At 46.6% G+C, this 23,483-nt stretch overlaps 1 non-coding gene and 5 pseudogenes across 1 annotated transcript; all 6 read right to left on the minus strand.

Moving 5' to 3' along the window:
• Positions 1-220: 220 nt before the first annotated feature.
• On the minus strand, positions 221-393 carry LOC142474102 (U1 spliceosomal RNA; annotated as a pseudogene).
• A 1,451-nt stretch (positions 394-1,844) lies between these two features.
• On the minus strand, positions 1,845-2,017 carry LOC142474103 (U1 spliceosomal RNA; annotated as a pseudogene).
• Positions 2,018-3,460: 1,443 nt separating this feature from the next.
• On the minus strand, positions 3,461-3,633 carry LOC142474104 (U1 spliceosomal RNA; annotated as a pseudogene).
• A 1,454-nt stretch (positions 3,634-5,087) lies between these two features.
• LOC142474106 (U1 spliceosomal RNA) lies at positions 5,088-5,260 on the minus strand (annotated as a pseudogene).
• A 1,445-nt stretch (positions 5,261-6,705) lies between these two features.
• LOC142474107 (U1 spliceosomal RNA) lies at positions 6,706-6,878 on the minus strand (annotated as a pseudogene).
• A 1,430-nt stretch (positions 6,879-8,308) lies between these two features.
• Positions 8,309-8,473, minus strand: LOC142474111 (U1 spliceosomal RNA). The gene has a single exon (XR_012790122.1). It is a non-coding gene; the product is annotated as a U1 spliceosomal RNA (small nuclear RNA).
• Between the last annotated feature and the right edge of the window lie 15,010 nt (positions 8,474-23,483).

Consider the following 23,483-nt stretch of genomic DNA (forward strand, 5'->3'; position numbering starts at 1 on the left):
GCGCAGGTGCCTAATTGTAATTTCTTCCTCTTTGAGATGTTGCTACCTGGCTAGTTGGTGGGTGGGTGCGTGCTCCTTTTATGCCACAGTTATTGACCAGGCCCAAAGCCCAAGCAGTGGCAATAGCAGCTTGTCTGAACAAACACCTGTGCTGTGGGTGGTGGTTGTTGGTTGTTGTTATTGTTGATTTTTGTTTCTGTTTTTTCTAACAGTCCAAAAACAGGGGAGAGCGCGCACGCAGTCCCCCACTACCAGAAATTGTGCAGTCGAGTTTCCCGCATGTGGGGAAATCGCAGAGGTCAGCTAGCTCCAAGTGCAATGAGCAAGCCTCGCCCTGGGAGAGCCACCTGCAGGATCGTGGCTGCATAATTTACTCCCCTGCCAGGTAAGTATGAGTTGGAATGGCGCTGGGGGGCAACTAGCCCTGTCCCAGGACAAGTGTCACCCTTGTGGAGAGAGCAGCCTGGTCATTGGTGCAGCGGCAGCAGCAGCAGCAGCAGCAGCATCGGCAAGCACCACAGTAGCTGAGGCCTAGTATCTGAGCCAGAACCTGCAGCAAGGATCAGCTTAGGCCATTCCATGCAAACATTTGTGCAGCTGCAGCTAGCAGCAGCAGCGAATATTTGTCAAACAACATAGATCCAAGACATCCCCTCCCTAGAAGCAAAGCCCCTCCCCCGCCCATCCGACAAGCACCCAGAGAAGCCAAGCTTCGCCGCAAGGTACTTCTTCTTGGTTTTAAAAGGAAGAAGCAATCACTTTGAACACCGCTCAGCTCTGTCATTTCAGCTGGCGGAGAGGGGGACAGGGGGACACCATATTTCTGGGGTGGCTTTCTTCATCTACCCTACCTGCCGGCACTCACTTTTTCTGACCTCCACTGACACCTGCTGCTGCTGCTGCTGCTGCTGCTGCTGCTGCTGGAGAGGTGACCTGTCCTGCTGGCACACTTGTCACTTTGCCCTTTACCAGCATGGCTGCTTACCTGGCATTTGCATAAATATAGAAGCAAGCTAACACTGTCTGCTGCTCCCTGGATAGAGATAGATAGATAGATAGATAGATATTGTTTTTTGCACCACTCAGCAGATAGTTTGCAATCTGTTGGTTTTAAATGCCGCTCTTTGTTACTTTGGAGCCTAGAAACTCTAGAACGTACTGTATACTCCCTTTGTGATATCATCACATGGGGTGGTCTGGCTACAGAGACCCATACATACCATGTAGAACTAGGGTGGGGAGGGGGTGAAATAAAAACCCCATATCCTGCAAGGAACGGCCATTTAAAAAAAAAAAAATGAATCCAGATTTGTTTGTAAATGTGCTGCTTTATACAATATTTCAAAAGGCATCAAACATACAATTGTGACTTTGAAATCACCTATACATTGTGTATTGCACTTATCTCAGTATAATAATAGAGAGATTCGTATCTCAAACCAAAAAAAGAAAAGAAAACAATCAGCCAGAGAGGTGGACATTGGAAACAGAGGGATACATTTTTACTGCTGCTGCAGAGACTCATATTCTACAGTTGTTGGCCCTTTTTGTTTAGAATGTTTTTTTCATGAATTATATGTGTTTCCCTATTTCCCAATCCACCTGAATTTATTCCTAAATGTCTGCGCAGGTGCCTAATTGTAATTTCTTCCTCTTTGAGATGTTGCTACCTGGCTAGTTGGTGGGTGGGTGCGTGCTCCTTTTATGCCACAGTTATTGACCAGGCCCAAAGCCCAAGCAGTGGCAATAGCAGCTTGTCTGAACAAACACCTGTGCTGTGGGTGGTGGTTGTTGGTTGTTGTTATTGTTGATTTTTGTTTCTGTTTTTTCTAACAGTCCAAAAACAGGGGAGAGCGCGCACGCAGTCCCCCACTACCAGAAATTGTGCAGTCGAGTTTCCCGCATGTGGGGAAATCGCAGAGGTCAGCTAGCTCCAAGTGCAATGAGCAAGCCTCGCCCTGGGAGAGCCACCTGCAGGATCGTGGCTGCATAATTTACTCCCCTGCCAGGTAAGTATGAGTTGGAATGGCGCTGGGGGGCAACTAGCCCTGTCCCAGGACAAGTGTCACCCTTGTGGAGAGAGCAGCCTGGTCATTGGTGCAGCGGCAGCAGCAGCAGCAGCAGCATCGGCAAGCACCACAGTAGCTGAGGCCTAGTATCTGAGCCAGAACCTGCAGCAAGGATCAGCTTAGGCCATTCCATGCAAACATTTGTGCAGCTGCAGCTAGCAGCAGCAGCGAATATTTGTCAAACAACATAGATCCAAGACATCCCCTCCCTAGAAGCAAAGCCCCTCCCCCGCCCATCCGACAAGCACCCAGAGAAGCCAAGCTTCGCCGCAAGGTACTTCTTCTTGGTTTTAAAAGGAAGAAGCAATCACTTTGAACACCGCTCAGCTCTGTCATTTCAGCTGGCGGAGAGGGGGACAGGGGGACACCATATTTCTGGGGTGGCTTTCTTCATCTACCCTACCTGCCGGCACTCACTTTTTCTGACCTCCACTGACACCTGCTGCTGCTGCTGCTGCTGCTGCTGCTGCTGCTGCTGGAGAGGTGCCCTGTCCTGCTGGCACACTTGTCACTTTGCCCTTTACCAGCATGGCTGCTTACCTGGCATTTGCATAAATATAGAAGCAAGCTAACACTGTCTGCTGCTCCCTGGATAGAGATAGATAGATAGATAGATAGATATTGTTTTTTGCACCACTCAGCAGATAGTTTGCAATCTGTTGGTTTTAAATGCCGCTCTTTGTTACTTTGGAGCCTAGAAACTCTAGAACGTACTGTATACTCCCTTTGTGATATCATCACATGGGGTGGTCTGGCAACAGAGACCCATACATACCATGTAGAACTAGGGTGGGGAGGGGGTGAAATAAAAACCCCATATCCTGCAAGGAACGGCCATTTAAAAAAAAAAAAATGAATCCAGATTTGTTTGTAAATGTGCTGCTTTATACAATATTTCAAAAGGCATCAAACATACAATTGTGACTTTGAAATCACCTATACATTGTGTATTGCACTTATCTCAGTATAATAATAGAGAGATTCGTATCTCAAACCAAAAAAAGAAAAGAAAACAATCAGCCAGAGAGGTGGACATTGGAAAGAGAGGGATACATTTTTACTGCTGCTGCAGAGACTCATATTCTACAGTTCTTGGCCCTTTTTGTTTAGAATGTTTTTTTCATGAATTATATGTGTTTCCCTATTTCCCAATCCACCTGAATTTATTCCTAAATGTCTGCGCAGGTGCCTAATTGTAATTTCTTCCTCTTTGAGATGTTGCTACCTGGCTAGTTGGTGGGTGGGTGCTCCTTTTATGCCACAGTTATTGACCAGGCCCAAAGCCCAAGCAGTGGCAATAGCAGCTTGTCTGAACAAACACCTGTGCTGTGGGTGGTGGTGGTTGTTGTTGTTGTTGATTTTTGTTTCTGTTTTTTCTAACAGTCCAAAAACAGGGGAGAGCGCGCACGCAGTCCCCCACTACCAGAAATTGTGCAGTCGAGTTTCCCGCATGTGGGGAAATCGCAGAGGTCAGCTAGCTCCAAGTGCAATGAGCAAGCCTCGCCCTGGGAGAGCCACCTGCAGGATCGTGGCTGCATAATTTACTCCCCTGCCAGGTAAGTATGAGTTGGAATGGCGCTGGGGGGCAACTAGCCCTGTCCCAGGACAAGTGTCACCCTTGTGGAGAGAGCAGCCTGGTCATTGGTGCAGCGGCAGCAGCAGCAGCAGCAGCATCGGCAAGCACCACAGTAGCGGAGGCCTAGTATCTGAGCCAGAACCTGCAGCAAGGATCAGCTTAGGCCATTCCATGCAAACATTTGTGCAGCTGCAGCTAGCAGCAGCAGCGAATATTTGTCAAACAACATAGATCCAAGACATCCCCTCCCTAGAAGCAAAGCCCCTCCCCCGCCCATCCGACAAGCACCCAGAGAAGCCAAGCTTCGCCGCAAGGTACTTCTTCTTGGTTTTAAAAGGAAGAAGCAATCACTTTGAACACCGCTCAGCTCTGTCATTTCAGCTGGCGGAGAGGGGGACAGGGGGACACCATATTTCTGGGGTGGCTTTCTTCATCTACCCTACCTGCCGGCACTCACTTTTTCTGACCTTCACTGACACCTGCTGCTGCTGCTGCTGCTGCTGCTGCTGCTGCTGCTGCTGCTGGAGAGGTGCCCTGTCCTGCTGGCACACTTGTCACTTTGCCCTTTACCAGCATGGCTGCTTACCTGGCATTTGCATAAATATAGAAGCAAGCTAACACTGTCTGCTGCTCCCTGGATAGAGATAGATAGATAGATAGATATTGTTTTTTGCACCACTCAGCAGATAGTTTGCAATCTGTTGGTTTTAAATGCCGCTCTTTGTTACTTTGGAGCCTAGAAACTCTAGAACGTACTGTATACTCCCTTTGTGATATCATCACATGGGGTGGTCTGGCTACAGAGACCCATACATACCATGTACTGTAGAACTAGGGTGGGGAGGGGGTGAAATAAAAACCCCATATCCTGCAAGGAACGGCCATTTAAAAAAAAAAAAATGAATCCAGATTTGTTTGTAAATGTGCTGCTTTATACAATATTTCAAAAGGCATCAAACATACAATTGTGACTTTGAAATCACCTATACATTGTGTATTGCACTTATCTCAGTATAATAATAGAGAGATTCGTATCTCAAACCAAAAAAAGAAAAGAAAACAATCAGCCAGAGAGGTGGACATTGGAAAGAGAGGGATACATTTTTACTGCTGCTGCAGAGACTCATATTCTACAGTTCTTGGCCCTTTTTGTTTAGAATGTTTTTTTCATGAATTATATGTGTTTCCCTATTTCCCAATCCACCTGAATTTATTCCTAAATGTCTGCGCAGGTGCCTAATTGTAATTTCTTCCTCTTTGAGATGTTGCTACCTGGCTAGTTGGTGGGTGGGTGCTCCTTTTATGCCACAGTTATTGACCAGGCCCAAAGCCCAAGCAGTGGCAATAGCAGCTTGTCTGAACAAACACCTGTGCTGTGGGTGGTGGTTGTTGGTTGTTGTTGTTGTTGATTTTTGTTTCTGTTTTTTCTAACAGTCCAAAAACAGGGGAGAGCGCGCACGCAGTCCCCCACTACCAGAAATTGTGCAGTCGAGTTTCCCGCATGTGGGGAAATCGCAGAGGTCAGCTAGCTCCAAGTGCAATGAGCAAGCCTCGCCCTGGGAGAGCCACCTGCAGGATCGTGGCTGCATAATTTACTCCCCTGCCAGGTAAGTATGAGTTGGAATGGCGCTGGGGGGCAACTAGCCCTGTCCCAGGACAAGTGTCACCCTTGTGGAGAGAGCAGCCTGGTCATTGGTGCAGCGGCAGCAGCAGCAGCAGCAGCATCGGCAAGCACCACAGTAGCGGAGGCCTAGTATCTGAGCCAGAACCTGCAGCAAGGATCAGCTTAGGCCATTCCATGCAAACATTTGTGCAGCTGCAGCTAGCAGCAGCAGCGAATATTTGTCAAACAACATAGATCCAAGACATCCCCTCCCTAGAAGCAAAGCCCCTCCCCCGCCCATCCGACAAGCACCCAGAGAAGCCAAGCTTCGCCGCAAGGTACTTCTTCTTGGTTTTAAAAGGAAGAAGCAATCACTTTGAACACCGCTCAGCTCTGTCATTTCAGCTGGCGGAGAGGGGGACACCATATTTCTGGGGTGGCTTTCTTCATCTACCCTACCTGCCGGCACTCACTTTTTCTGACCTCCACTGACACCTGCTGCTGCTGCTGCTGCTGCTGCTGCTGCTGGAGAGGTGCCCTGTCCTGCTGGCACACTTGTCACTTTGCCCTTTACCAGCATGGCTGCTTACCTGGCATTTGCATAAATATAGAAGCAAGCTAACACTGTCTGCTGCTCCCTGGATAGAGATAGATAGATAGATAGATAGATAGATAGATATTGTTTTTTGCACCACTCAGCAGATAGTTTGCAATCTGTTGGTTTTAAATGCCGCTCTTTGTTACTTTGGAGCCTAGAAACTCTAGAACGTACTGTATACTCCCTTTGTGATATCATCACATGGGGTGGTCTGGCTACAGAGACCCATACATACCATGTAGAACTAGGGTGGGGAGGGGGTGAAATAAAAACCCCATATCCTGCAAGGAACGGCCATTTAAAAAAAAAAAAATGAATCCAGATTTGTTTGTAAATGTGCTGCTTTATACAATATTTCAAAAGGCATCAAACATACAATTGTGACTTTGAAATCACCTATACATTGTGTATTGCACTTATCTCAGTATAATAATAGAGAGATTCGTATCTCAAACCAAAAAAAGAAAAGAAAACAATCAGCCAGAGAGGTGGACATTGGAAAGAGAGGGATACATTTTTACTGCTGCTGCAGAGACTCATATTCTACAGTTCTTGGCCCTTTTTGTTTAGAATGTTTTTTTCATGAATTATATGTGTTTCCCTATTTCCCAATCCACCTGAATTTATTCCTAAATGTCTGCGCAGGTGCCTAATTGTAATTTCTTCCTCTTTGAGATGTTGCTACCTGGCTAGTTGGTGGGTGGGTGGGTGCTCCTTTTATGCCACAGTTATTGACCAGGCCCAAAGCCCAAGCAGTGGCAATAGCAGCTTGTCTGAACAAACACCTGTGCTGTGGGTGGTGGTTGTTGGTTGTTGTTGTTGTTGATTTTTGTTTCTGTTTTTTCTAACAGTCCAAAAACAGGGGAGAGCGCGCACGCAGTCCCCCACTACCAGAAATTGTGCAGTCGAGTTTCCCGCATGTGGGGAAATCGCAGAGGTCAGCTAGCTCCAAGTGCAATGAGCAAGCCTCGCCCTGGGAGAGCCACCTGCAGGATCGTGGCTGCATAATTTACTCCCCTGCCAGGTAAGTATGAGTTGGAATGGCGCTGGGGGGCAACTAGCCCTGTCCCAGGACAAGTGTCACCCTTGTGGAGAGAGCAGCCTGGTCATTGGTGCAGCGGCAGCAGCAGCAGCAGCAGCATCGGCAAGCACCACAGTAGCGGAGGCCTAGTATCTGAGCCAGAACCTGCAGCAAGGATCAGCTTAGGCCATTCCATGCAAACATTTGTGCAGCTGCAGCTAGCAGCAGCAGCGAATATTTGTCAAACAACATAGATCCAAGACATCCCCTCCCTAGAAGCAAAGCCCCTCCCCCGCCCATCCGACAAGCACCCAGAGAAGCCAAGCTTCGCCGCAAGGTACTTCTTCTTGGTTTTAAAAGGAAGAAGCAATCACTTTGAACACCGCTCAGCTCTGTCATTTCAGCTGGCGGAGAGGGGGACAGGGGGACACCATATTTCTGGGGTGGCTTTCTTCATCTACCCTACCTGCCGGCACTCACTTTTTCTGACCTCCACTGACACCTGCTGCTGCTGCTGCTGCTGCTGCTGGAGAGGTGCCCTGTCCTGCTGGCACACTTGTCACTTTGCCCTTTACCAGCATGGCTGCTTACCTGGCATTTGCATAAATATAGAAGCAAGCTAACACTGTCTGCTGCTCCCTGGATAGAGATAGATAGATAGATAGATAGATATTGTTTTTTGCACCACTCAGCAGATAGTTTGCAATCTGTTGGTTTTAAATGCCGCTCTTTGTTACTTTGGAGCCTAGAAACTCTAGAACGTACTGTATACTCCCTTTGTGATATCATCACATGGGGTGGTCTGGCTACAGAGACCCATACATACCATGTAGAACTAGGGTGGGGAGGGGGTGAAATAAAAACCCCATATCCTGCAAGGAACGGCCATTTAAAAAAAAAAATGAATCCAGATTTGTTTGTAAATGTGCTGCTTTATACAATATTTCAAAAGGCATCAAACATACAATTGTGACTTTGAAATCACCTATACATTGTGTATTGCACTTATCTCAGTATAATAATAGAGAGATTCGTATCTCAAACCAAAAAAAGAAAAGAAAACAATCAGCCAGAGAGGTGGACATTGGAAAGAGAGGGATACATTTTTACTGCTGCTGCAGAGACTCATATTCTACAGTTCTTGGCCCTTTTTGTTTAGAATGTTTTTTTCATGAATTATATGTGTTTCCCTATTTCCCAATCCACCTGAATTTATTCCTAAATGTCTGCGCAGGTGCCTAATTGTAATTTCTTCCTCTTTGAGATGTTGCTACCTGGCTAGTTGGTGGGTGGGTGGGTGCTCCTTTTATGCCACAGTTATTGACCAGGCCCAAAGCCCAAGCAGTGGCAATAGCAGCTTGTCTGAACAAACACCTGTGCTGTGGGTGGTGGTTGTTGTTGTTGTTGATTTTTGTTTCTGTTTTTTCTAACAGTCCAAAAACAGGGGAGAGCGCGCACGCAGTCACCCACTACCAGAAATTGTGCAGTCGAGTTTCCCGCATGTGGGGAAATCGCAGAGGTCAGCTAGCTCCAAGTGCAATGAGCAAGCCTCGCTCTGGGAGAGCCACCTGCAGGATCATGGCTTTTTTATTTTTTTTTTTATTTTTTTTTTTTAAAGTTTTTTTCTTTTTTATCTTTTTTTATTATTTTTTGTTTTGTTTTTGTCTTTTGTTTTTTTTCTTATTTTTTTTTTTTTATTTCCACAGAAATAACTTTTACAACATTGGGTATTCCCAAGCATAAACGCAATAAAACATATATGTCTCCAAACTCACAAATAACCCCACCCAATCTTAGCGTTCTGTATTAACCTTTACATTCATTTCTCCCCACGAAATATCCCAGACGTAACATTTTCTTATATCCCTCTAAGCATCCGGGTATAGATTCCACGGTTTAGCTCCCAATCCTATTTCATACGATTTTATCGCCTTTTCCAATATCCCTACTCTCTCTAACTCCTCTCCCGGTTTTATTCCTGCTAACGTCCTTACTAACCTCCTATATTCTATTAAGGTCACATTATATGTTCTTTTTTTCCTTCTTTCAGTAGCCTTTTTAAACCGCAGATCCCTTTTTTGGTCCTCCGTTAACTCTTCAGGACTTCCCTGACCCTCACTTACTGATTCTGTACCCAATTTCTTACTTTTCTCCCCTTGTTGTTTCTTTTTACTTTCCTTTTCTCCTGCTGACATTTTCCCTCCTTCACTCTCACTCCTGCTTGCTCCACTCACCATTCGTTTTGGTGCCTCTAACCCCCTTGCCTCTTGCTTACTTTCCTTTGACCCCCTTTGTGACCCTCTCTTACCCTGGCTCCCCTCTGAAGATTCACATCCACTGCTACTAACAACTTCTATCCCTCCCGTCTCTTCTTTTTTCCTTTCTATTCTTTGCTCTCTACTTCCTCCACTTTCGGACGAGGAGATCTCTCCCCAATCACTCCCACTGCTCCCAGCTATTACAGGTGCAATTCCCAGGGTTTGTGTCTCTACAACACCTGGGTATCCCTTAACTTCACTATCCTCATTCTCCCTTTTAACTGGCATACCACTTTCCGGGGTCTCCTCCACCACTGTCACCTCTGCCGAGCTCACAAGGGTCTCCTCTGGGGACCTTACCTGATTTTCTACTTCCTTCTTCTCCCGAATATCCTCCTCCTTACAAATCTCCTCCTCCTCACTAATATCCTCAATTTCTCCCAATAAAAACTTTTCCTCTTCTCCTTCGATTGGGACTGCTCTACCCTCCTTTATCTCCACCCACTGCAAACTTGCTTTTTTCAAATCCTCATATTCTTCTTTAGTGAGATTTTTTCTATTAAACATTAGTTTGTCCAGCCTCTGTATTAATTGCTGTTCCGAGCTCCCTCTATGTTGTTTCCTAAAAATTGTCATCCAAAACTCTCCTTCCCCCACTGTCTTCTGAAACTCCTCTAACTTCTCTTTCAAAGCACTCCCGCCTTCCTTCACTACCCTCTCTACTTTCTTTCTAGGCTCCTCTTTAACCACCTCTCCTTGGCTATCCTTGATTTCTCTGCTGATTACCTCCTGTTTGCGCTTTTGTGACTTCTTTCCCCCAACCATTATCTCCATTCCCTCCTCCTGCTCTTCACCAAAATTCCCTTCCTTACCCTGTGCATCTTGAACCTCCATACTTTCTGGCAACACCTGCCCACACCCTCCCCCCTCTTCCTTTCCCCCAATAAAGTTCTGAGCAACAGTATCCAAAAACAAATCTTCCTCCTTTTTTTCCTGAGCGTCTCTCTCTCTGCTTGTCAAAGAAACCGCCTCCACCTGTACCACACCCACCCCCTCCCGGGTCCCCTCATCCGTTCCTGGAAAATCTTCAGACATCCTCATCTCTGTGGCCTGCGCATAAGTCCGCTTTTTACATTGTCTCGCCAAATGTCCACTTTCACCACAGAGGTCACATCTTTTGGGGTCTTTGCAATTAAAGCCAGTATGTCCTTCTTTGCCACAATTGCGACAAACAAAACCATCTCTCTCACAGTATTCCTTCGTGTGACCAAAACGATAACATTTCCTACAAAATATAGGCTGGCCTGGGTAGCTCAAAAATCCTCTGTTACCACCGATACTGAAGCTTCCAGGGGGGTGAAGAACTCCCCCTATACACGATGGGTCCGGTTTGAAACGGACCCAGTACCTCCTCTTTCCGTTAAACATCCCGTATAGGTTCTGTACCTCCACTCCACCTTTCACCGAGGTGCAGTACCTGCTCAGAAAGCACTCGATATCCTTCTTCTCCACGTACGGGTTATAAAGATGTATCACCAAAGGCTTTTCTTCCAGCATGAAACTTGGGCTCACAGTAATCCCTCGTAAACACTCTTCTCCAGCTCTCTCCCTGCATATTGCATATGTATTCCAGCAGTCAGCTTCTTTCACAAACGCCAGGTCAAAGATCCCCTGCCACTGGAAGTCTTGCAGACAGAAAACCTGCTCCGCCGACATTCCGATCAGCTCCTGCATCACACGCTCGACAATCCATGTCAGCCCGACACGACTCCTCTCCTCCTCCGCCACCAGGAACCGTAAACTGTTCCTTCCATTCGCCATCTTCTAAAGCTTGGGTGCGGCACCCCTAAAGCAGCATGAGGCTTTAGCCAGTTACGGCGATGCCCCAAGGCCAAGGTGCCGGCCCCTCACTTCCTGTCTCGTACTCGCCCTCCGAGAACGCTCGGGATAGCGCACCCCCCCAATAGCAGCAAGTGGCTTAAGACTCCCGAAGGAGCCGATGCCACAGGGCCAAGGGGGCACAGTCCCAGCTAGATCCCTGCAGAGGAGCTTCGACACTGTATAGTGTACTCCCCTGCCAGGTAAGTATGAGTTGGAATGATGCTGGGGGGCAACTAGCCTTGTCCCAGGCCAAGTGTCTCCCTTGTGGAGAGAGCAGCCTGGTCATTGGTGCAGCGGCAGCAGCCAGCAGCGGCAACCACCACAGTAGCTGAGGCCTAGTATCTGAGCCAGCACCTGCAGCAAGGATCAGCTTAGGCCATTCCATGCAAACATTTGTGCAGCAGCAGCAGCAGCAGCAGCAGCAGCAGCAGCGAATATCTGTCAAACAACATAGATCCAAGACATTCCCTCCCTAGAAGTAAAGCCCCTCCCCCGCCCATCCGACAAGCACCCAGAGAAGCCAAGCTTCGCCGCAAGGTACTTCTTGGTTTTAAAAGGAAGAAGCAATCACTTTGAACACCGCTCAGCTCTGTCATTTCAGCTGGCGGAGAGACAGACAGGGGGACACCATATTTCTGGGGTGGCTTTCTTCATCTCCCCTACCTGCCGGCACTCACTTTTTCTGACCTCCACTGACACCTGCTGCTGCTGCTGCTGCTGCTGGAGAGGTGCCCTGTCCTGCTGGCACACTTGTGACTTTCCCCTTACCAGCATGGCTGCTTACCTGGCATTGCATATGTGTAGCAGGCTTCACCCTAGCTCCCTTACCACCGCGGTAGCCATTACAGGATCGCGCGTGCGCAGTAAAGATAGCGCACGCGGTCCCAATGCTACAGAGGTCCTGAGTGGACTACAATTCCCAGCAGCCTCTGGGGATTGCCCTTTCACTCACATTACGTGCAGCCAGTCAGCAAATAGGGTTTTGCAGCTTCTTCTGTGGAGGAAGGATACAATGTTGCGGTGACCAGGTTGTCAGTTGGAGCTGGGAGCAGGAAGGGGGAGGAAGTGTGTAAGGAGCAAGGCTCTTACACTAGGCCAGGTTACCCCCAGGTCCCAGGTAGGTCCCACTCCCCACTAGGTTAGTGGGTAAGTTCTTAGGGAAGGCCCCTTAGATAGGGACCCTGCCCTTAGGTGTGTGTAAGTCTAGTCAGTGGCACAGCTGCCGTGGTGTGTGCTCTGACTAGAATATACAGAGTGGCTTCGTAGTGCAGCCACAGCAGTTATTTGGCTGTGTCAGTGAGAGGCCCCTCATATGAAGAAGGGGGGTTGCTTTCTAGTTGTTCAGTGTGTGTTATATCACCAGTGGCAGTTGCATGTGGTGAGCTGCCAGAGTCTGGGATCAGACAGAAGCTACAGGGAGAGTTCTTCTGCATGCAGGGACTAGGGTAGAGGCATACCCCAGGGCCCAGTTAGTCCCCTATGACACCAGAGGAAGCTGTATGGTATAGGGTCGGCCTTAGGACAGGGACTCCTTCGCCATATTTAGAGAGCAAGAGGAGGAGATTGTGTTCAAGGATCATTCCGGCTGGAGATTCTTTTCCCTGTGGAGTCAGCGTGTGCATCCATTCCTGCAGAGAGCAGCGCAGCACGCCATGGGATCACTGTGCGGTGTTGCTGAGTCCAAGGATTTTCCAGGACTGGTCAGGGAGGTAGTATACATTAAGTGCACCACCGGGCCCCAACACAGGGAAGCGCTATCCCTCACACACACTTTCTTTACTGTTGTGGACACTCAAGAGACTGAGGGGAATGTGATGATGGACATGTGGGTGAGGGGATGGTATGCATACAGAGTGATGCACTGTTATTCATATATTGTTTGATGTTATGCAAAGAGAGTGTTATTGAAGTTACAAGTCATGCTCAGTAAATACTGTTTTTCACACTGTGTGTATTTACTGTAGGGTTGTTCTGGTGAGGGCACACTCCCACCCCGTTGGGATCCCTCATCAGTGGAGGCGCTGCACCGAGTGTAAGTACATACCCCAGGTTCCCCGTGGCAGAAGCTCAGCTCTCCTGGTTGCCAAACAGGTACCGCACCACAGTGAGAAGTTGTCAGATACACCTACCCACCCCAATCTCACTTAGGGGGGGGTGAAAGAGGGCTACATTTGGAGGCGCTGCTGAGATCCAGACCAGGGGTGCCCGAATTCAGTATAAATTATGTCGTTCTCATTATCATTGCCATCCTGCCAAGAAGTGTACGAATGGGCATTAAAGGGGCAAGTCCCGCCCTCGCAATCCCTTGCTATAGGACGAGTTCCTGCTGACACTCCCTCCTGTGATATTTGCTTAATATTGGGTCAGTACCCAGGCTTATGGGGTGCAAAAGTCTTAGGCTGCTGCGTAGATGCAGACGGAGTGTGGTGCTCAGTGTTGGTGAGGGCCGAACAAGATTTAATAAGAGAAGGAGGCCCATCCAAAATATTGCTCCATGGAACCCTCACTAAAGTATGGTGTCCTGTTATCTACCCTGAAATGCCCGGAAAACCAGAAGGCTACCCCCCTATCTATGCAGAGAGTCATAGTGTAATTGATGAGACTGTGATTAAAATGGAGGCTCCCTCAAGCAGTGAGTCACACCTAAGATGGCGGCTCCATCCAAGTCGGGCGAGCACCAGGACTGTACAAGAAATTGTTGCAGAATATTGTCCGGGTCTGGCGTGAAAAACAGAGCCCCGCCCCTGCGATGTGAGTGGCTCAGCGCAGAGTCAGAACCACTCCTTGAAAGAAGGTGCTCCTCTGGAGTCCACCAGGGGGAGCCAGCACAGTGAGTCTCAATCAGTAACTGCTGTCTCCACTAAGGACAGTACAGGATGCAGCGAACCACATCCGCAGTTGTATGGTGTTTGGCCAGCAGAGGGACTGTATGTAACATTTATTTTGTGCCCGTGCTTACAGAAAGACCTTAATCTCTCTGGTGGTATGAACTTTGATCCCTATCAGCGACCACGAGGGGTTCAGGTAGTGAAAGTGGAAGGTAAAAGGTACGTCTGGTGCCTATGCCCCAAGTGTGATTTTCCAGATGGCGAATTGAGCTGGGGACCCAAGTGTGCCTGCTGCGGGGCACAGTTCCTAAAACCAGTGCTGCTGTGTGCTATGGAACCCGCAGAGGAAGATGCGGCTAACCAACCTACCTCAACTACGGAGGGCCCATGCGCCCTAACCGCGGTTCCAGATTCGGTTCAAATGCCAGAACCACAGATGACAAGTGAAGCTGAGGACAAAGAGCCGTTTGCCTCGCCTGCTGTGGGGCCGTGTGCCCTACCACTGCCAGTCCGGCCTACTACGATGGTACCATCGGTCCTAGGCTTGGGATCAGTACCTAACGACGACAAGGGTGAGTTGACTGCCCCAGGGGTGTCGGGTGTGAGCTTCCAGGTGACCGCGGAGCACGGTAGCTCCTTATGTCTGGCCACCAGGGCGATTGGCTCCACTCGGCATCGCGTCCTGACGGAGGTGTCCCCCTTAGAAGACCGCTGTCCAGTGGTGCGAGTGGACCAGTACCCACCGCCTATCGTCCAGGTGAAGAGGAAAGACAGCCCCATCATGATGTCCAGTGCTGCTATAAGTATTACTGTGACTGAACTGAGTGTGAGTCCGTGCGCTCTAACCCAAATGGTCCCAGGACTGGGATCCAACGCTCCAGAGTTTAAAGACAGTGAGTGGACTGCCCCAGAAGTGCTGGGGACAGGTCCCAAGACAGCCGAGGTGGGAACTGACAGCGTCCCCGAGAACCTGTTGGCCACAATGAATCACTGCAGTGGTAAGGTATCAACCCTTTACCCCCTGCAGGATGTAACAGAGACTTTGAGTACAGAGACATTGCTATTTGCTCGCTTCCCAGTGGAAGCCTCCCAGGTACTTAGGGACAAGGACTGTGTTGTTAGTGATCCAGTGAAATTTGCCTCCGCTAAGCGCGACATGGAGCATTTCATTCGCCATGTGGTGGACCGAGGAAAAGGTCAAGACTTCCTGGCCTACCGCATCCATGCCGCAGATGGCCAGGTAAAGGTCTGGCCAAGAGACACTGCTATTCATTCCACCAGGGGGAGGAAGTAGTTCGGAACCAGTGACTGTTACCCCGGAGCATGATTTCCAAGAGATTACCCAGGCGGAGGCTCACAAAAGTCAAAGTGAGGTACCCCCACATTATCAGTTAGGGGCACCCCACAATTGGTCTCAGCAAGCAGCTAACACTCAGCTGGCCTCGTTTATCTTATGTGAACTGAACTGTACCCTATTGTTTAGAGTCAAGTGTGATAAGTTGTACATATCATGCCCTGCATTTTTATTGTATAAACGTATGCTGAGTGACGTCGTTCCCCAAGCGGGGACTTTGGATTTTTCACCAGGGAGAGAGTGTAGCAGGCTTCCCCCTAGCCCCCTTACCACCGCGGTAGCCATTACAGGATCGCGCGTGCGCAGTAAAGATAGCGCACGCGGTCCCAATGCTACAGAGGTCCTGAGTGAACTACAATTCCCAGCAGCCTCTGGGGATTGCCCTTTCACCCACATCACATCACACCACATCATGCAAGGCTCTTACACTAGGCCAGGTTACCCCCAGGTCCCAGGTAGGTCCCACTCCCCAATAGGTTAGTGGGTAAGTTCTTAGGGAAGGCCCCTTAGATAGGGACCCTGCCCTTAGGTGTGTGTAAGTCTAGTCAGTGGCACAGCTGCCGTGGTGTGTGCTCTGACTAGAATATACAGAGTGGCTTTGTAGTGCAGCCACAGCAGTTATTTGGCTGTGTCAGTGAGAGGCCCCTCATAGGAAGAAGGGGGGTTGCTTTCTAGTTGTTCAGTGTGTGTTATATCACCAGTGGCAGTTGCATGTAGAGTTCTTCTGCGTGCAGGGACTAGGGTAGAGGCATACCCCAGGGCCCAGTTAGTCCCCTATGACACCAGAGGAAGCTGTATGGTATAGAGTCGGCCTTAGGACAGGGACTCTTTCACCATATTTAGAGAGCAAGAGGATTTCTGTCTGACAGTACCTGACTGTCAGTACAACGTGTATCAGAGACTGTGTTCAAGGTTCATTCCGGCTGGAGATTCTTTTCCCTGTGGAGTCAGCGTGTGCATCCATTCCTGCAGAGAGCAGCGCAGCACGCCGTTGGATCACTGTGCGGTGTTGCTGCGTCCAAGGATTTTCCTGACCAGGACTGGTCAGGGAGGTAGTATACATTAAGTGCACCACCGGGCCCCAACACAGGGAAGCGCTATCCCTCACACACACTTTCTTTACTGTTGTGGACACTCAAGAGACTGAGGGGAATGTGATGATGGACATGTGGGTGAGGGGATGGTATGCATTCAGAGTGATGCACTGTTATTCATATATTGTTTGATGTTATGCAAAGAGAGTGTTATTGAAGTTACAAGTCATGCTCAGTAAATACTGTTTATTCACACGGTGTGTATTTACTGTATGGTTGTTCTGGTGAGGGCACACTCCCACCCCGTTGGGATCCCTCATCAGTGGAGGCGCTGCACCAAGTGTAAGTACATACCCCAGGTTCCCCGTGGCAGAAGCTCAGCTCTCCTGGTTGCCAAACAGGTACCGCACCACACTGAGAAGTAGTCAGATACACCTACCCACCCCAATCTCACTTAGGGGGGGGAAAGAGGGCTACATATAGAAGCAAGCTGACACGGTCTGCTGCTCCCTGGATAGAGATAGAGATCCAACACATTCTCTTTCTTTCCAGCTCGCACACTCCCCATATGCTCTTCCTCCGACGGTCTCCCACCGGAGGGGAGCACCGGCCCCTTCTCTCCGATACTCCACCAAACGGACCCTCATAGCACATTATTGCTCCTCACAATTACTTTTCCCCCGTTCCGGGAAGCTTTCCTTCTGTCTCCCTTTGGTAAGAGCATATGCCCCCCCCCCCTACACTCTCACCACACTCCCTTTCACTCCCAGAACACCCCTCAATTTCTCAATCTATTAACACATCAACATTTTCACCTCTTTTTTTCCCTCTATATTTTTCTGTACATTTTGCACAAACAATAATACATTTTCCTATCCCTATAAAGAAAACCCAGATAATCTCTCCTTCCCCCACCCTTTTATACATTTTTAACCATTTTATTCCACACTTTTGGTTTCCATAATTCTCTTCCTTCATTTTCCTCCAACCGCTTCACATCCAACAGATAATATGTATACATTTTGCTCAGAACAACTCTCACACACATATTCACTCCAATCTCTTCTTTATTAAATATTAGCACATTCCTTACATCCCACACCACTTCTTTTATACAGTTTATTATCTTCCACAACCCGCTCCTCTCCCCCTCCACCTTACACAACCCATACATCACCATATTGAATTCTAGAGTCCTGATCCTTATCAGCTCTTTTATCAGCTTCCCCTGACACTTCCATACCCTTCTGACAAATCTACAATTCCAGAACAGATGGACCTCATCCTCTATTCCTCCACACCCTTCTCTAGGGCATATTTCTGACTCTGCTAGATGTCTTTTCCTCTGGAATTCCCTTACGGGCAGGCAGCTGTGCACTGCCATCCAAGTCACGTCCTTCTGAGTGTTTGTCAGCCCCTTGTGATTTACATTCTTCCACATTATTTTTAAATGCTTTTCAACCAACGACCCAACACTTTCATACTCATCTCTTTCCATAATCACTCATGTAATTTTCTTTGATCATCCCATAGTGATCTTTCTAGCCCAACCAGATCAAACTCCCTAATAAATTCCTCTATTACCCTGTAATTTTCTGGTGTCTCAAAACAAAACGGCCTCCTCAGGTCTGTATTACACAACCCTAGTTTCCTCAGCATCCCCCCCCCGCAGCATATCTCCCCATGCAGGCAGCTTTTGTTTCTTCCCCATTAATCAACTTTATACAAACTTGGGTGTACTTTGCCCCCAAAATCACCTCCATCCTTGGAGCTCCTTTGCCACTTTTCACCTTCTCCTTACATACAATTTGTCTCACCAATTTTTCCTCTTTTGACCCCCAAAAAAACATAAACAGGAACCTTGTAATCTTCCTGATCCACTTTGCTGTGGGAGGGAAAACCATTCCCATGTAAAGTAAAATTGGCACAAGTACCGCTTTCGTCACCAATATATTCCCTTCTAAATATAATTTTCTTAATGTCCAAAACTGGATTTTTCTGCTAATTTTTTCCCCTATCATTTCCCAGTTTGCCTCTCCTCTAAGATCCTCATCATACACTGGCGACACACTTTATTCGAGCTCGGCTAGTCCCACGAATTCGGGTATACCCGGGTGTATTGAGGTTTGTGACTGTTTTCTGCCCGAGTGCATTGAGGTATTTTTCAGGCAGGGATTGAAGCATTTTATTCCCGCTGGCTGCAATACTGCACAGTATATATATATATACTGCATTACAATTCATGAATTTATGCCATCTGGTAGACACGTGAAGCATTGCAGCCTATTAAATCCTAATCATTATCATTTAACAGATCAGCCGCCCATCAGCCAGGCATGAACCCAGGCTGGGAAAGCAAACGCAACGGGGCTTGTCAGAGGTGAGGAGCGGCGCATTCCAGGTATCTGCCAGGTACATACTGGGTATTTGCTCGAATAAAGTGTGTCAGTGCAGTACAACACCCCTAATAATTTTAGCTGTTTTTCTTCTTCTGGAATCCCACTTTTATCCAGTTCCTGCCAGGCCCCAAAAGCCTTGCAGCTGCTTTTACTCCAATTTACTTTAAAACCTGAAGCCTGGCAGAAGATTTCCACATGTAACTGAGCTCTTTTAAGGGCCATTTGATTAGTACATAGCAGAGTCAGATCGTCCATGTATCCTAAAACTTTTATATTTCTCCCCCCACTCCCAGGTGTTTCTACGCCTCTTATCAGTTTGTCACTTCTGATGCTCTGCAAAAGCGGTTCTATTGCGCATATAAAGGCCAAAGGTGACAGCGGACAACCTTGCCTCACCCCTGACTTTACCTGTATCCTTTCTGACAAAAACCCATTAACTAGGGCTCAACTAAATATATCCCTGTACAAGCATTTTATCCAATCTACAACCTCCACTGGAATCCCCAGCTTCTCTAAAACCTTAAACAAAAACCCGTGAGAGAGGCGGTCATATGCCTTCTCAAAATCGATGTTAACCAGTACTAAAGCTTGCTTTCTTTTGTTACAGTGCCAAATCATGTCTCTAATAAGCCTTAAGTTCCCTGTTATCTGCCTCCCTGGCACAGCACACACCTGCTCCTCCTCTACAAGTTTGCTAATTACCACTTTAATTCTCAACATTATCAACTTTGCCACAATCTTGTAATCAGCATTTAACAGGGTTATAGGACGCCAATTTTCCAGGTCCCTTCTATCCCCTTTTTTGAATATCAGGGTGATTATCCCTTCCTTACAGGATTCTGGTGTTCTTCCTTTTGTCATTATCTCTTTGCATAGATGTATTACCTCCGCTTCAATCACATCCCACATTTGCACATAGAATGCATGGGGCAATCCATCCTTACCAGGTGTTTTCCCTTTCCTCCCACTCCTTATTACTTCCTTTACTTCGTCCTCATTTACTTCTCTCTTTAGAAACTCCTGATCTTCCTTATCTAATTTATTTTCAATTTTTCCAATCACATCTTTCTCTATATTGCTGTCTCTTTCTTTTTCCTTAAATAAGTCCCTATAAAACCCCTCACTTCCCTCAGCACCCCCTCTGTTTCCTTCACCTCCTCCCCCTCTTTATTTAGCACAGGGGTTAAGCTTGCTTTACCAGAATACGCTTTCTTAAAAAAGAAAGAGGTACATTTTTCATTTTTTTCCACTGCTTCCACTCTTGCATCATGAATGATTTTTTCCCCTTTCTCTTCTACTAATTTTCTAACCCACTTCCTTGCTTTCTCTAATTCCTCCCCCACATCTCCCCCCATTTCTCTCAGCCTAAAAAGAAACTGTTTCCTTAATATTGCCCTTCTATATTCGTCCTCCGGCCTTCTTGCTTTTTCCACACCTTTTTTGATGAAAAACTTCTTTGTTTTTTCCTTTACCCACTCCCACCATTCACTCACCCCCCAAATTCCCTCATTCTCGCCTTTAATGTAACATACATACATTCATACTGCTTCCTTACCTCCTCCTCCTCTAGCAAGGACACATTTAGTTTCCAAAAGCCATTCCCATGCCTCTCTATCCGCTCCAGTTCTAATTTGCATTGCACACACACATGGTCTGAGAACAGCACTTTACCCCTTTCCATTCCTCCACCTTTACACCCTTTGGAATAAAAACATGACCAATCCTTGATTTTACCCCTCCACTCTCACTAACCCATGTAAACTCCTTTTTTCCTTTTCCCCACACTTTGAACGCATCCCTTAGACTAAAATCATTCAACATATTTTTCAACAGAATCCCTGAAGCATCTGGCTTGCTCCTTTCTCCCCCCCCCCCTGTCCCCCTCATTAAGTATGCAGTTAAAGTCACCAATCACAAGCGTTTGGACTCTCCCTGGCAAAACATTTTTAAAACTTCAAACAAATTCCTTCTTTGCCTTTCCTCAGGCGAAGCGTAAACATTAAATAATCTAAACATTTCCCCCTCCACTTAAACAAAACAAACATTAACCTTCCCGGTTCTATCACTTCATATTTACAAATTTTAAACTCCTGTCCCCTAAATAAAATCCCTATACCACTATTTCTGCTCTCCCTACTGCCAGACCATACAGAATCCCCCCAAACCCGTTCTTCTTTTCTTGGTGGGTCTGTGATCCCACATTCCTGCAAACAAATAATGTCATTTTTTTGCTTAGCCACCAAGTCCAAAATCCTCGCTCTCCTTGCCGGGCTTTTTAAGCTTCTCACAGTAAGTGAGGCTGTTACCAAAGTCATTCAGCTTTTTTGAGAGAACAAAAAAGACAAAATATCACCAGGGGAGAAAAAAAAAAACCCCATACTTATCTTATGTCCTGGTTATCCTTGAGGGGGGCTCTCTCCACCTCTTCACTGTACCCAACACCATGTTATTTGCTAAGCCTTCTTCCACAAAAGATTCGCTTTTCCCCCCTGGAGAAGCCTGCCCATCCGGCGATCCTGAGTAGGTGGAAGGGCTGGGTGAGAGGCTTCCCACCTGGCTGATCACTTCTTCCCTCTCATCCCTGCTGCTGGCTGATGCCTCGCTCACAGTATCCTCCAGCAGCCCTCCACGGCACCTTGCTTTTGCAGGAGTATGTTTTTCTTCCTTTTCCATCTTTATTTTCCTTGGGCGCTCTTCTTGCCCTCCTGCAGGAAGCGTATCCATGTTTTCTGCTGAACCTTTTTCCTTCTCCCTTTCCAGGGCCACATCTTCTTCTCTCTGTACATCCTCCATCAATCCTGCTGTAAGAGGCACTTCCCCTTCTCCCTGGCCCTGATCCATGCCTGTATCTGGCAACTCCTCCTCCAGCTCCTCAGCTGCTGATTCTCCCCTCGTTAAGGGCTCATCAGGGGGAACCTCAGCAGCTGGTTCCACGGGCGTTTCCTCCCTGCTTTCAGTTCCATGCATCAGATCATATTCACTCTACTTATTAACCCCTCCATCTGCGCGCTCTGTAGTTTCCTTTCTTCTTACAGCCTGTGTATATGTCCTCTTCTTAGTACAATTTCTAGCCATGTGCCCTGTTTCCTCACATAAGTCACATTTAGATGGCTCCTTGCACTCTGCAGCGTAATGATCCTCCTTTCTGCATTTGCGGCAAACTGCTACATTTTGTTTTGAGAACATTTCTCCTGTGTGTGCCCATACTCCATGCACTTTCTGCAGTATTGCGGCTGGCTCCGGTAGTACAGATACCCCCGGTTTCCTCCAATGTTAAAGGTCCCTGGGGGGTGCATGACTCCATGAAGTTCCTCCATGAAGACCATACATATCATTAAATGGCTTAGATACATCGATGATGTGCTTTTGGTATGGGATGGCACAGAAAAACTCCTCCAAGAATTTATCCAGCTACTAAATACCAACGAACATAATCTCAAACTTAATTATCAAATAAGTAAAGATAGAGTAGAATTTCTGGATATTACTATCTTTAAATCTGAAAGAGGAGAGATACATACAAGTATATACCGAAAACCGCCGGCAACTAATACACTGCTTCTAGCGGAAAGCCACCACCCAAAGCACATCATCGAGAATATTCCCATAGGACAATTTCAACGATTACATCGAAAATTGCTCAACAACAGCTGAATACAAAAAACAAGCTGTAGAGATGAAAAATAGATTTCAAACAAGGGGATACACAAAGAACAAATATAAAAAGCATATTTCAAAGTGCTACAAATGGACAGACCAAAACTTCTAACTAATAAAAGGATTCAAGAAACTGATCACAACATAAGATTTATCAGCACTTTCTCTGACCAATCCTACCAAGTCAAAAAAATCCTTAATAAATATTGGGATATTCTCCTTGAAGATCCAGACCTAAGAATGGTATTAAAAGATCAACCACAAACAGGCTACAGGAGAGCTAAAAACCTTAGAGATACTTTGGTACATAGCCACTTTCAAGCATAACCTTTAAAAACATGGATGGGGACAAACCTATAGGGTCTTACCCTTGTGCTCGATGTAAAGCATGTAATTTTATGACTAAAACGAAAACCTTCACTAATTCTATCAAATCAAAGACATTTAATATTAAGAACTTTAACTGTCAAACAATGGGAGTGATCTATTTAATTACATGTAAGTGGTAAAATATATGTGGGAAAAACAAAGAGACATCTCAAAACAAGAATTTTGGAACATATGGGAGACATTGGAAATACAAGAGATAAACCAGTAGCCAAACATGTGAATGAAATACATCAGTGGGATATTAAAACACTCCAATTTACTGGAAGTGAACATGTGGCACCAGGCCCAAGGGGAGGAGACTGGGATAAACGTCTCCTACAGAGAGAATGTCCATGGATATTCTTATTACAAACACAGAGTCCAGATGGTTTAAACAAAGGTTTTATTTTTTCAGCATACTTATAATAATCACATATCAATTTATTATTTATAACATATAATACATTTTAGAAATCATATTACTTACTAATATCCGACATAGAGATAAATCTATTCGCTTTACATACGTCTATTTATGAATTTGCAGTTGTTTCACTTATAGAATGAAGTTATATATTTGCTGAACTCACCTTAAAATCACTTTAATTAGAATTATATTTTATTTATATATATATATTTTTTTTAATTTAATTTTCATATATTTTAGATAGTTATTAAATATATTAATCTAGTCTGGTTCGCATTGACCACTAGGGGCGAATCAAATTAGAGAGTATCACTCCTACACCTATACACATTAACACATGATCATAAAAAACACATTATACACATTTTTCACCATAGATAACATCCATTTTGACCCCCATGTATATATC

Source organism: Ascaphus truei (assembly GCF_040206685.1).
Source record: "Ascaphus truei isolate aAscTru1 chromosome 13 unlocalized genomic scaffold, aAscTru1.hap1 SUPER_13_unloc_5, whole genome shotgun sequence".
In the NCBI taxonomy this organism is placed as follows: domain Eukaryota; kingdom Metazoa; phylum Chordata; class Amphibia; order Anura; family Ascaphidae; genus Ascaphus; species Ascaphus truei.